Here is a 9,379-nt window from a genome sequence, read left to right on the forward strand (position 1 = left end):
TGTTGAATACACTGGTTCTCAACCGATAAAGACAAGATGAAAGAAAATGTCCGATTGCCGATTTGTAACAACTTTGGCCCTTGTCAGTACTTGGGCAGGTGAGCGCATGGGGACACAGGGTACTGTTGGCAGTTTTACTTCCTATTTTTTCTTTCTCCTTTGTTTTCGGAGCTACAACCCGATTCGGTCATGGACACGCCACCGTGAAAGGATGGGGGAGTGCTGTGTGCCCATCGCCTCGCCTCTCCTTACCTCTCTCAGTCGTTTCTCGTGCTTGTCGTTTTGATATAGGCCGATTTGAGAGCGTCAGCTCTCGCGTCAGCTGAGCAAAGTCGAGACAAGTCGAGACACACTATAGGCTGGTCTGCAGCGAGTAAGAAGGGGGAAAAAAACATTAATTTAAGGGCGCGTGGCGAAAGTACTCATACGCGAAATTAAAAAGCCTGTTGCGGTGGCCGGGAATCGAACCCGGATCAACTGCTTGGAAGGCAACTATGCTGACCATTACACCACCACCGCACAAGGAAGCGCCCCGACGCCGCGCTGTGTCGGCTTCCCGCCTGTCGGCAGCGGCCGAAGGTGATCGTACCTGGCAGGCGCATTTCGAGGTAGGCTAGGGGAGAACATCCAGCCGCATTCGGACGGCGTATCCGCGCACATTTCGCATCCTTTGGCAAGAGTCGGTGCCGGCGCCGGCGATGCAAGAGTACGCAGAGGACCGCGTTCTGGCGGCATTTTTTAGCAGTGCAGTGCAGGATTCAGCGTCTGCAGCATCTTCTCGACAGAATGCTACGGCGCTTGACGGCAGTCCCACTTTCCCTTGAGACATCTGCTCGGCAAGCAGCGTGAAGTTACTACTGGCCCGAGCATCGGTGGTTCAGTGGTAGAATGCTCGCCTGCCACGCGGGCGGCCCGGGTTCGATTCCCGGCCGATGCATCGTTTTGCTGTTCCCGCGATAATGCTGCCGTGCTGCTTGTGCTCTTGAGATGCACGATCCACAAGAATGTATAGCTGGATTCCCTTGAGAAGAACCGAGAACGCAGCACTCGCGGGTCCCCACTAGGACGCTCGCATCATGTTCTACAGACTAGCGTCGGCCTGGCCTCACAATTTGCTATGTCCAGGTGCCTCCGACGCACTGAACGTTAACGACAAGGAGTGCTGCCTATCGTTTGCAAAAGCTGCAGCAACACCGCAATCAACTGGGCCGGCAATGCACGTCTAGCAACAGAACACGTTATCCAGGAAGTACAGTGTCTTTACGTCTAACATTGGGTATGGTACTTACCCAGTTTCCAGGAAAAGCGGTTCCACCCGTGCCTCGGTAGCGCAGTAGGCAGCGCGTAAGTCTCATAATCTTAAGGTCGTGAGTTCGATCCTCACCCGGGGCATTTAATTTTCTGTGACTGATGGTGATGCTGTTGCTAGGGCACTAACTTATTTCTTGTTTGTTATCCACAACGGTTTCAACGCTTCAGCGGGAAAATGTTTACTTCCTGTTACTGCTACTTACAGCTTCCCTTTCCCTCTTCTCCCAGCACAGCATGAAGCCAAAAGCATTGCTCTGAGACGTTTGAGGTGCGCGCCTTGCCAGTCAGTATGCGCAAAGACGCTCGCAAAGAGAGAAGGGCGCCGACGCGGGACACGACACGAAATGCGACAAGCGACCGTCCGAACCGGCGGAGACACCCCCACATCCGGTGTGGTCTAGTGGCTAGGATACCTGGCTTTCACCCAGGAGGCCCGGGTTCGATTCCCGGTACCGGAACGGAATTTTTTCCACACGAACCGTGACAAGTTTGAGCTGACCGAGCTGCCGTTTCCCGTCCTGCTCGCAATATAGCTACTGTTTCGTGACCGTCAGCAGAATATAGACGAGGGAAGCAGACGTCCGACGACCATAGAAATGGTGTACGGCTTCATGCCATACGTTTCCAGCGCAGGGCTGAGCAACTGCATCTGCCGAGGCCCGTTAGCTCAGTTGGTTAGAGCGTCGTGCTAATAACGCGAAGGTCGTGGGTTCGATCCCCCCACGGGCCACTAGTCTTTTACTACTACGAAAAGGCAGCGCCGATTTCAGCAGGCGAGTGTGATGACCAAAAGATCATCACCCTGCGTGGAAGTTGACGGAGGATCCGAACCCGACTTGTCGGGAAGCGCTACAGCATTCACTCGGCAATGGCCATAATATGTTGAATACACTGGTTCTCAACCGATAAAGACAAGATGAAAGAAAATGTCCGATTGCCGATTTGTAACAACTTTGGCCCTTGTCAGTACTTGGGCAGGTGAGCGCATGGGGACACAGGGTACTGTTGGCAGTTTTACTTCCTATTTTTTCTTTCTCCTTTGTTTTCGGAGCTACAACCCGATTCGGTCATGGACACGCCACCGTGAAAGGATGGGGGAGTGCTGTGTGCCCATCGCCTCGCCTCTCCTTACCTCTCTCAGTCGTTTCTCGTGCTTGTCGTTTTGATATAGGCCGATTTGAGAGCGTCAGCTCTCGCGTCAGCTGAGCAAAGTCGAGACAAGTCGAGACACACTATAGGCTGGTCTGCAGCGAGTAAGAAGGGGGAAAAAAACATTAATTTAAGGGCGCGTGGCGAAAGTACTCATACGCGAAATTAAAAAGCCTGTTGCGGTGGCCGGGAATCGAACCCGGATCAACTGCTTGGAAGGCAACTATGCTGACCATTACACCACCACCGCACAAGGAAGCGCCCCGACGCCGCGCTGTGTCGGCTTCCCGCCTGTCGGCAGCGGCCGAAGGTGATCGTACCTGGCAGGCGCATTTCGAGGTAGGCTAGGGGAGAACATCCAGCCGCATTCGGACGGCGTATCCGCGCACATTTCGCATCCTTTGGCAAGAGTCGGTGCCGGCGCCGGCGATGCAAGAGTACGCAGAGGACCGCGTTCTGGCGGCATTTTTTAGCAGTGCAGTGCAGGATTCAGCGTCTGCAGCATCTTCTCGACAGAATGCTACGGCGCTTGACGGCAGTCCCACTTTCCCTTGAGACATCTGCTCGGCAAGCAGCGTGAAGTTACTACTGGCCCGAGCATCGGTGGTTCAGTGGTAGAATGCTCGCCTGCCACGCGGGCGGCCCGGGTTCGATTCCCGGCCGATGCATCGTTTTGCTGTTCCCGCGATAATGCTGCCGTGCTGCTTGTGCTCTTGAGATGCACGATCCACAAGAATGTATAGCTGGATTCCCTTGAGAAGAACCGAGAACGCAGCACTCGCGGGTCCCCACTAGGACGCTCGCATCATGTTCTACAGACTAGCGTCGGCCTGGCCTCACAATTTGCTATGTCCAGGTGCCTCCGACGCACTGAACGTTAACGACAAGGAGTGCTGCCTATCGTTTGCAAAAGCTGCAGCAACACCGCAATCAACTGGGCCGGCAATGCACGTCTAGCAACAGAACACGTTATCCAGGAAGTACAGTGTCTTTACGTCTAACATTGGGTATGGTACTTACCCAGTTTCCAGGAAAAGCGGTTCCACCCGTGCCTCGGTAGCGCAGTAGGCAGCGCGTAAGTCTCATAATCTTAAGGTCGTGAGTTCGATCCTCACCCGGGGCATTTAATTTTCTGTGACTGATGGTGATGCTGTTGCTAGGGCACTAACTTATTTCTTGTTTGTTATCCACAACGGTTTCAACGCTTCAGCGGGAAAATGTTTACTTCCTGTTACTGCTACTTACAGCTTCCCTTTCCCTCTTCTCCCAGCACAGCATGAAGCCAAAAGCATTGCTCTGAGACGTTTGAGGTGCGCGCCTTGCCAGTCAGTATGCGCAAAGACGCTCGCAAAGAGAGAAGGGCGCCGACGCGGGACACGACACGAAATGCGACAAGCGACCGTCCGAACCGGCGGAGACACCCCCACATCCGGTGTGGTCTAGTGGCTAGGATACCTGGCTTTCACCCAGGAGGCCCGGGTTCGATTCCCGGTACCGGAACGGAATTTTTTCCACACGAACCGTGACAAGTTTGAGCTGACCGAGCTGCCGTTTCCCGTCCTGCTCGCAATATAGCTACTGTTTCGTGACCGTCAGCAGAATATAGACGAGGGAAGCAGACGTCCGACGACCATAGAAATGGTGTACGGCTTCATGCCATACGTTTCCAGCGCAGGGCTGAGCAACTGCATCTGCCGAGGCCCGTTAGCTCAGTTGGTTAGAGCGTCGTGCTAATAACGCGAAGGTCGTGGGTTCGATCCCCCCACGGGCCACTAGTCTTTTACTACTACGAAAAGGCAGCGCCGATTTCAGCAGGCGAGTGTGATGACCAAAAGATCATCACCCTGCGTGGAAGTTGACGGAGGATCCGAACCCGACTTGTCGGGAAGCGCTACAGCATTCACTCGGCAATGGCCATAATATGTTGAATACACTGGTTCTCAACCGATAAAGACAAGATGAAAGAAAATGTCCGATTGCCGATTTGTAACAACTTTGGCCCTTGTCAGTACTTGGGCGGGTGAGCGCATGGGGACACAGGGTACTGTTGGCAGTTTTACTTCCTATTTTTTCTTTCTCCTTTGTTTTCGGAGCTACAACCCGATTCGGTCATGGACACGCCACCGTGAAAGGATGGGGGAGTGCTGTGTGCCCATCGCCTCGCCTCTCCTTACCTCTCTCAGTCGTTTCTCGTGCTTGTCGTTTTGATATAGGCCGATTTGAGAGCGTCAGCTCTCGCGTCAGCTGAGCAAAGTCGAGACAAGTCGAGACACACTATAGGCTGGTCTGCAGCGAGTAAGAAGGGGGAAAAAAACATTAATTTAAGGGCGCGTGGCGAAAGTACTCATACGCGAAATTAAAAAGCCTGTTGCGGTGGCCGGGAATCGAACCCGGATCAACTGCTTGGAAGGCAACTATGCTGACCATTACACCACCACCGCACAAGGAAGCGCCCCGACGCCGCGCTGTGTCGGCTTCCCGCCTGTCGGCAGCGGCCGAAGGTGATCGTACCTGGCAGGCGCATTTCGAGGTAGGCTAGGGGAGAACATCCAGCCGCATTCGGACGGCGTATCCGCGCACATTTCGCATCCTTTGGCAAGAGTCGGTGCCGGCGCCGGCGATGCAAGAGTACGCAGAGGACCGCGTTCTGGCGGCATTTTTTAGCAGTGCAGTGCAGGATTCAGCGTCTGCAGCATCTTCTCGACAGAATGCTACGGCGCTTGACGGCAGTCCCACTTTCCCTTGAGACATCTGCTCGGCAAGCAGCGTGAAGTTACTACTGGCCCGAGCATCGGTGGTTCAGTGGTAGAATGCTCGCCTGCCACGCGGGCGGCCCGGGTTCGATTCCCGGCCGATGCATCGTTTTGCTGTTCCCGCGATAATGCTGCCGTGCTGCTTGTGCTCTTGAGATGCACGATCCACAAGAATGTATAGCTGGATTCCCTTGAGAAGAACCGAGAACGCAGCACTCGCGGGTCCCCACTAGGACGCTCGCATCATGTTCTACAGACTAGCGTCGGCCTGGCCTCACAATTTGCTATGTCCAGGTGCCTCCGACGCACTGAACGTTAACGACAAGGAGTGCTGCCTATCGTTTGCAAAAGCTGCAGCAACACCGCAATCAACTGGGCCGGCAATGCACGTCTAGCAACAGAACACGTTATCCAGGAAGTACAGTGTCTTTACGTCTAACATTGGGTATGGTACTTACCCAGTTTCCAGGAAAAGCGGTTCCACCCGTGCCTCGGTAGCGCAGTAGGCAGCGCGTAAGTCTCATAATCTTAAGGTCGTGAGTTCGATCCTCACCCGGGGCATTTAATTTTCTGTGACTGATGGTGATGCTGTTGCTAGGGCACTAACTTATTTCTTGTTTGTTATCCACAACGGTTTCAACGCTTCAGCGGGAAAATGTTTACTTCCTGTTACTGCTACTTACAGCTTCCCTTTCCCTCTTCTCCCAGCACAGCATGAAGCCAAAAGCATTGCTCTGAGACGTTTGAGGTGCGCGCCTTGCCAGTCAGTATGCGCAAAGACGCTCGCAAAGAGAGAAGGGCGCCGACGCGGGACACGACACGAAATGCGACAAGCGACCGTCCGAACCGGCGGAGACACCCCCACATCCGGTGTGGTCTAGTGGCTAGGATACCTGGCTTTCACCCAGGAGGCCCGGGTTCGATTCCCGGTACCGGAACGGAATTTTTTCCACACGAACCGTGACAAGTTTGAGCTGACCGAGCTGCCGTTTCCCGTCCTGCTCGCAATATAGCTACTGTTTCGTGACCGTCAGCAGAATATAGACGAGGGAAGCAGACGTCCGACGACCATAGAAATGGTGTACGGCTTCATGCCATACGTTTCCAGCGCAGGGCTGAGCAACTGCATCTGCCGAGGCCCGTTAGCTCAGTTGGTTAGAGCGTCGTGCTAATAACGCGAAGGTCGTGGGTTCGATCCCCCCACGGGCCACTAGTCTTTTACTACTACGAAAAGGCAGCGCCGATTTCAGCAGGCGAGTGTGATGACCAAAAGATCATCACCCTGCGTGGAAGTTGACGGAGGATCCGAACCCGACTTGTCGGGAAGCGCTACAGCATTCACTCGGCAATGGCCATAATATGTTGAATACACTGGTTCTCAACCGATAAAGACAAGATGAAAGAAAATGTCCGATTGCCGATTTGTAACAACTTTGGCCCTTGTCAGTACTTGGGCGGGTGAGCGCATGGGGACACAGGGTACTGTTGGCAGTTTTACTTCCTATTTTTTCTTTCTCCTTTGTTTTCGGAGCTACAACCCGATTCGGTCATGGACACGCCACCGTGAAAGGATGGGGGAGTGCTGTGTGCCCATCGCCTCGCCTCTCCTTACCTCTCTCAGTCGTTTCTCGTGCTTGTCGTTTTGATATAGGCCGATTTGAGAGCGTCAGCTCTCGCGTCAGCTGAGCAAAGTCGAGACAAGTCGAGACACACTATAGGCTGGTCTGCAGCGAGTAAGAAGGGGGAAAAAAACATTAATTTAAGGGCGCGTGGCGAAAGTACTCATACGCGAAATTAAAAAGCCTGTTGCGGTGGCCGGGAATCGAACCCGGATCAACTGCTTGGAAGGCAACTATGCTGACCATTACACCACCACCGCACAAGGAAGCGCCCCGACGCCGCGCTGTGTCGGCTTCCCGCCTGTCGGCAGCGGCCGAAGGTGATCGTACCTGGCAGGCGCATTTCGAGGTAGGCTAGGGGAGAACATCCAGCCGCATTCGGACGGCGTATCCGCGCACATTTCGCATCCTTTGGCAAGAGTCGGTGCCGGCGCCGGCGATGCAAGAGTACGCAGAGGACCGCGTTCTGGCGGCATTTTTTAGCAGTGCAGTGCAGGATTCAGCGTCTGCAGCATCTTCTCGACAGAATGCTACGGCGCTTGACGGCAGTCCCACTTTCCCTTGAGACATCTGCTCGGCAAGCAGCGTGAAGTTACTACTGGCCCGAGCATCGGTGGTTCAGTGGTAGAATGCTCGCCTGCCACGCGGGCGGCCCGGGTTCGATTCCCGGCCGATGCATCGTTTTGCTGTTCCCGCGATAATGCTGCCGTGCTGCTTGCGCTCTTGAGATGCACGATCCACAAGAATGTATAGCTGGATTCCCTTGAGAAGAACCGAGAACGCAGCACTCGCGGGTCCCCACTAGGACGCTCGCATCATGTTCTACAGACTAGCGTCGGCCTGGCCTCACAATTTGCTATGTCCAGGTGCCTCCGACGCACTGAACGTTAACGACAAGGAGTGCTGCCTATCGTTTGCAAAAGCTGCAGCAACACCGCAATCAACTGGGCCGGCAATGCACGTCTAGCAACAGAACACGTTATCCAGGAAGTACAGTGTCTTTACGTCTAACATTGGGTATGGTACTTACCCAGTTTCCAGGAAAAGCGGTTCCACCCGTGCCTCGGTAGCGCAGTAGGCAGCGCGTAAGTCTCATAATCTTAAGGTCGTGAGTTCGATCCTCACCCGGGGCATTTAATTTTCTGTGACTGATGGTGATGCTGTTGCTAGGGCACTAACTTATTTCTTGTTTGTTATCCACAACGGTTTCAACGCTTCAGCGGGAAAATGTTTACTTCCTGTTACTGCTACTTACAGCTTCCCTTTCCCTCTTCTCCCAGCACAGCATGAAGCCAAAAGCATTGCTCTGAGACGTTTGAGGTGCGCGCCTTGCCAGTCAGTATGCGCAAAGACGCTCGCAAAGAGAGAAGGGCGCCGACGCGGGACACGACACGAAATGCGACAAGCGACCGTCCGAACCGGCGGAGACACCCCCACATCCGGTGTGGTCTAGTGGCTAGGATACCTGGCTTTCACCCAGGAGGCCCGGGTTCGATTCCCGGTACCGGAACGGAATTTTTTCCACACGAACCGTGACAAGTTTGAGCTGACCGAGCTGCCGTTTCCCGTCCTGCTCGCAATATAGCTACTGTTTCGTGACCGTCAGCAGAATATAGACGAGGGAAGCAGACGTCCGACGACCATAGAAATGGTGTACGGCTTCATGCCATACGTTTCCAGCGCAGGGCTGAGCAACTGCATCTGCCGAGGCCCGTTAGCTCAGTTGGTTAGAGCGTCGTGCTAATAACGCGAAGGTCGTGGGTTCGATCCCCCACGGGCCACTAGTCTTTTACTACTACGAAAAGGCAGCGCCGATTTCAGCAGGCGAGTGTGATGACCAAAAGATCATCACCCTGCGTGGAAGTTGACGGAGGATCCGAACCCGACTTGTCGGGAAGCGCTACAGCATTCACTCGGCAATGGCCATAATATGTTGAATACACTGGTTCTCAACCGATAAAGACAAGATGAAAGAAAATGTCCGATTGCCGATTTGTAACAACTTTGGCCCTTGTCAGTACTTGGGCGGGTGAGCGCATGGGGACACAGGGTACTGTTGGCAGTTTTACTTCCTATTTTTTCTTTCTCCTTTGTTTTCGGAGCTACAACCCGATTCGGTCATGGACACGCCACCGTGAAAGGATGGGGGAGTGCTGTGTGCCCATCGCCTCGCCTCTCCTTACCTCTCTCAGTCGTTTCTCGTGCTTGTCGTTTTGATATAGGCCGATTTGAGAGCGTCAGCTCTCGCGTCAGCTGAGCAAAAGTCGAGACAAGTCGAGACACACTATAGGCTGGTCTGCAGCGAGTAAGAAGGGGGAAAAAAACATTAATTTAAGGGCGCGTGGCGAAAGTACTCATACGCGAAATTAAAAAGCCTGTTGCGGTGGCCGGGAATCGAACCGGATCAACTGCTTGGAAGGCAACTATGCTGACCATTACACCACCACCGCACAAGGAAGCGCCCCGACGCCGCGCTGTGTCGGCTTCCCGCCTGTCGGCAGCGGCCGAAGGTGATCGTACCTGGCAGGCGCATTTCGAGGTAGGCTA

The 9,379-nt window shown here is 54.1% G+C and overlaps 20 non-coding genes across 20 annotated transcripts; 16 read left to right on the forward strand and 4 right to left on the reverse strand.

The window, feature by feature from the left end:
* Positions 1-447: 447 nt before the first annotated feature.
* Trnag-ucc (transfer RNA glycine (anticodon UCC)) lies at positions 448-519 on the reverse strand. The gene has a single exon. It is a non-coding gene; the product is annotated as a tRNA-Gly (tRNA).
* A 347-nt stretch (positions 520-866) lies between these two features.
* Trnag-gcc (transfer RNA glycine (anticodon GCC)) lies at positions 867-937 on the forward strand. Its single transcript has one exon. It is a non-coding gene; the product is annotated as a tRNA-Gly (tRNA).
* Positions 938-1,319: 382 nt separating this feature from the next.
* Positions 1,320-1,392, forward strand: Trnam-cau (transfer RNA methionine (anticodon CAU)). Its single transcript has one exon. It is a non-coding gene; the product is annotated as a tRNA-Met (tRNA).
* A 305-nt stretch (positions 1,393-1,697) lies between these two features.
* Trnae-uuc (transfer RNA glutamic acid (anticodon UUC)) lies at positions 1,698-1,769 on the forward strand. Its single transcript has one exon. It is a non-coding gene; the product is annotated as a tRNA-Glu (tRNA).
* Positions 1,770-1,967: 198 nt separating this feature from the next.
* On the forward strand, positions 1,968-2,041 carry Trnai-aau (transfer RNA isoleucine (anticodon AAU)). Its single transcript has one exon. It is a non-coding gene; the product is annotated as a tRNA-Ile (tRNA).
* A 597-nt stretch (positions 2,042-2,638) lies between these two features.
* On the reverse strand, positions 2,639-2,710 carry Trnag-ucc (transfer RNA glycine (anticodon UCC)). Its single transcript has one exon. It is a non-coding gene; the product is annotated as a tRNA-Gly (tRNA).
* Positions 2,711-3,057: 347 nt separating this feature from the next.
* On the forward strand, positions 3,058-3,128 carry Trnag-gcc (transfer RNA glycine (anticodon GCC)). The gene has a single exon. It is a non-coding gene; the product is annotated as a tRNA-Gly (tRNA).
* Positions 3,129-3,510: 382 nt separating this feature from the next.
* On the forward strand, positions 3,511-3,583 carry Trnam-cau (transfer RNA methionine (anticodon CAU)). Its single transcript has one exon. It is a non-coding gene; the product is annotated as a tRNA-Met (tRNA).
* Positions 3,584-3,888: 305 nt separating this feature from the next.
* Trnae-uuc (transfer RNA glutamic acid (anticodon UUC)) lies at positions 3,889-3,960 on the forward strand. Its single transcript has one exon. It is a non-coding gene; the product is annotated as a tRNA-Glu (tRNA).
* Positions 3,961-4,158: 198 nt separating this feature from the next.
* Positions 4,159-4,232, forward strand: Trnai-aau (transfer RNA isoleucine (anticodon AAU)). The gene has a single exon. It is a non-coding gene; the product is annotated as a tRNA-Ile (tRNA).
* Positions 4,233-4,829: 597 nt separating this feature from the next.
* Trnag-ucc (transfer RNA glycine (anticodon UCC)) lies at positions 4,830-4,901 on the reverse strand. Its single transcript has one exon. It is a non-coding gene; the product is annotated as a tRNA-Gly (tRNA).
* Positions 4,902-5,248: 347 nt separating this feature from the next.
* On the forward strand, positions 5,249-5,319 carry Trnag-gcc (transfer RNA glycine (anticodon GCC)). The gene has a single exon. It is a non-coding gene; the product is annotated as a tRNA-Gly (tRNA).
* Positions 5,320-5,701: 382 nt separating this feature from the next.
* Positions 5,702-5,774, forward strand: Trnam-cau (transfer RNA methionine (anticodon CAU)). Its single transcript has one exon. It is a non-coding gene; the product is annotated as a tRNA-Met (tRNA).
* A 305-nt stretch (positions 5,775-6,079) lies between these two features.
* Positions 6,080-6,151, forward strand: Trnae-uuc (transfer RNA glutamic acid (anticodon UUC)). The gene has a single exon. It is a non-coding gene; the product is annotated as a tRNA-Glu (tRNA).
* Positions 6,152-6,349: 198 nt separating this feature from the next.
* Positions 6,350-6,423, forward strand: Trnai-aau (transfer RNA isoleucine (anticodon AAU)). The gene has a single exon. It is a non-coding gene; the product is annotated as a tRNA-Ile (tRNA).
* Positions 6,424-7,020: 597 nt separating this feature from the next.
* Positions 7,021-7,092, reverse strand: Trnag-ucc (transfer RNA glycine (anticodon UCC)). Its single transcript has one exon. It is a non-coding gene; the product is annotated as a tRNA-Gly (tRNA).
* A 347-nt stretch (positions 7,093-7,439) lies between these two features.
* Trnag-gcc (transfer RNA glycine (anticodon GCC)) lies at positions 7,440-7,510 on the forward strand. Its single transcript has one exon. It is a non-coding gene; the product is annotated as a tRNA-Gly (tRNA).
* A 382-nt stretch (positions 7,511-7,892) lies between these two features.
* On the forward strand, positions 7,893-7,965 carry Trnam-cau (transfer RNA methionine (anticodon CAU)). The gene has a single exon. It is a non-coding gene; the product is annotated as a tRNA-Met (tRNA).
* A 305-nt stretch (positions 7,966-8,270) lies between these two features.
* Positions 8,271-8,342, forward strand: Trnae-uuc (transfer RNA glutamic acid (anticodon UUC)). Its single transcript has one exon. It is a non-coding gene; the product is annotated as a tRNA-Glu (tRNA).
* A 198-nt stretch (positions 8,343-8,540) lies between these two features.
* Trnai-aau (transfer RNA isoleucine (anticodon AAU)) lies at positions 8,541-8,613 on the forward strand. The gene has a single exon. It is a non-coding gene; the product is annotated as a tRNA-Ile (tRNA).
* Positions 8,614-9,379: the final 766 nt, after the last annotated feature.

Source organism: Schistocerca nitens, chromosome 2 (assembly GCF_023898315.1).
Source record: "Schistocerca nitens isolate TAMUIC-IGC-003100 chromosome 2, iqSchNite1.1, whole genome shotgun sequence".
Classification (NCBI taxonomy): Eukaryota; Metazoa; Arthropoda; class Insecta; order Orthoptera; family Acrididae; genus Schistocerca; species Schistocerca nitens.